Source organism: Carassius carassius, chromosome 50 (assembly GCF_963082965.1).
Source record: "Carassius carassius chromosome 50, fCarCar2.1, whole genome shotgun sequence".
Lineage (NCBI taxonomy): Eukaryota > Metazoa > Chordata > Actinopteri > Cypriniformes > Cyprinidae > Carassius > Carassius carassius.
Window position 1 is genome coordinate 1,124,900 of NC_081804.1, and position 2,500 is coordinate 1,127,399.

General features: G+C 32.9%; 1 pseudogene; it reads right to left on the reverse strand.

Moving 5' to 3' along the window:
• Positions 1-2,500, reverse strand: part of LOC132133792 (neogenin-like) — a 99,000-nt pseudogene that overhangs the window by 11,533 nt on the left and 84,967 nt on the right.

Sequence of the window (2,500 nt, forward strand, 5' to 3'; positions counted from 1 at the left end):
TATTTTTATGACCTATTATTGTTTAAATATAGATGTGTAATTAAAAGAACACACTTCTTCTGGTGGGAGTTGGAGCGGCGTGTGCACAGGACGGCTCCCACGATCACAGCGATGATAGTGAACACACCCACAGACACAATCACCACCATCACCAGAACATGCTTCTCCTGGCTGCCGCGGATGCCTGCTTTATCTGACACACACACACACCAGACAGAGTTACTCCACCGCAGGTCCTCGTCACATCACACGGCTGTCTTTAGAGAGCGCTTCTCTCGGTTTACCCATGTTTGATCCAATCCCGTGCTCCGGGGGGGTCGGGGGACCGGGTTTGACTTGCAGCCCTACAGACAACAGCCAAATTACATATTTATTTGAAATTATATATATGCATTATTATATATATGCAACTTATTCAAAAAATATATAATATATTTTTATTTCATATATACAGCAAAATGATATTGTATATAAATTGTATGAATATTTAAAATATTTTATTTTAAATATTGTATAAATATTTAACATTTTAAAATATATATATATATATATATATATATATATATATATATATATAATTATTTAGACTTTTTATTTAATGATAAACATTTATAAAACAAAATTAAGTGTATACTTACATATATTTAACTTGAAATTTAAATAAATCTAATTTAATTAACATTTTATTTAAATAATAATAATTTCATTTTCTAGTGCTTCAACTGTTTTAATGTCTGGACATTTTTTTTAACAATATTAAACTTCTAAATACCTGCTTCTAAATACATTTATTAAATATCAAATCACATGCATGCATGAATAATAAGTATAATAATATAAAAGTAACACTTTGCAACGAGGTTAATTAGTTAACTACTTTATTAAGCATGAACAATACTTCCACAGCATTAAGTAATCTTAGTTAATGTGAATTTCAACATTTACTAATGCATTATTAAAATCAAATGTTGTGCTCGGTAACATTAGTCAATGCACTTTGAATCAATACGTATAATAAACGGATATAATAAGTTATAATTATTAATACATTGTTGTGTGACAGTTAAAATTCCTTCTTCATTAGAAAGATGTTTAATTACCTTGATCACTGGACATTTTGTCTGATGGTTCTGCTGGAGACAAAGACAAACAGAACGAATGCATGATTATAAGCGGAGTTCTAACAGGCGAGTCTAAGCGAGGGTCAGCTTTACCTTTAGGGGTGTGGAACTGCACCGCGTCTGACATGGGTCCCATGCCTTTGGAGTTTCTGGCCTGGATCTTATAGAAGTATGTGGTGTCCAGCGTCAGCCCCTGGATCTGATGGGTCAGTCTGTTCCCCAGCACAGGCTCCACCACCCAGTCATGGACCTCAGCGTTCACATCAGTGCTGTAGTAGATGATGTACCCTGAGAGGCGGAGAGAAAACGTCTGCTTTTCTGTTTGGATGCATGACTGATGAAGTACATCCTGTGATAGGCATCAGTCATGAAATCAGGTAAATGTCATGCATGTTTTTGGTGCACCTGTGATTTTGCCGTTGGCTTCAGTCGGGGGCTGCCAGTTGATGTTGATGATTCGTGGATTTCCCTCTTTACTGATCACAGTCACATCTTTTGGAGCAGAGCTGGGAACTACAAACCACACCAAACCCTGAGAATACAACTAAATAGACTATTATTAAAAGCTTCGCCATAGCAATTACTCCCCAAATGATGTTAAAATGCAAAGAAGATTATTTTTTCTGATGCTTTATTATTATTATTTGCATTCATTTTATTTACCCCTTTTTATGTTCTTTTCTCCTTGCTTGTGTGTGTGCATATTTACTTGTATGTATGTTTATACTCTCATAGAAAATTATAAATCTTAAAGAAAAAAACTTGAAACTGAAATTAATGGATGTAATCCAATGGATTTGTGAGAGTGGAGGATTTGTTGAATCTGATTTGTATCGGAAAAAAAACTTTGAGAACAAAATGCAAATAACACAATTATTAAATATGCACTCATCTTGCATGCATCGTGAAACTAAACATCTGTTTTTATAAGTTTTATGTACTTTATGCATTCATTTTTCATATTACAAACCAAAAATGATTGTGCACAGGTTGAGAGAACCCATGTTTTGTAAACATCTACAAATTATAATAAAATATGAACTACATTTTATGTAATGAAATGCTCTTGAAATAGTCCTAATTGGGAATTTGTATGTAAATGCATCTTTAATGAGATTAAACTAGATGAAATGGAAATTAAATTGCATTTATTGTGCACAATTAACCAAATAATAACAACAATAATAAAAATAATTACACTAAATAAAATATATATATTTACTATGACAATGTCATATTTAATGGAATTTGATGCAATTATATATATATATGTGTGTGTGTGTGTGTGTGTGTGCTCTTGTTTTTGTGACATATCAGGACACAACTCTGTATAATGACATGGGTTATGTCCTCGTAAGTCACCCTCTCCTTGTAATACC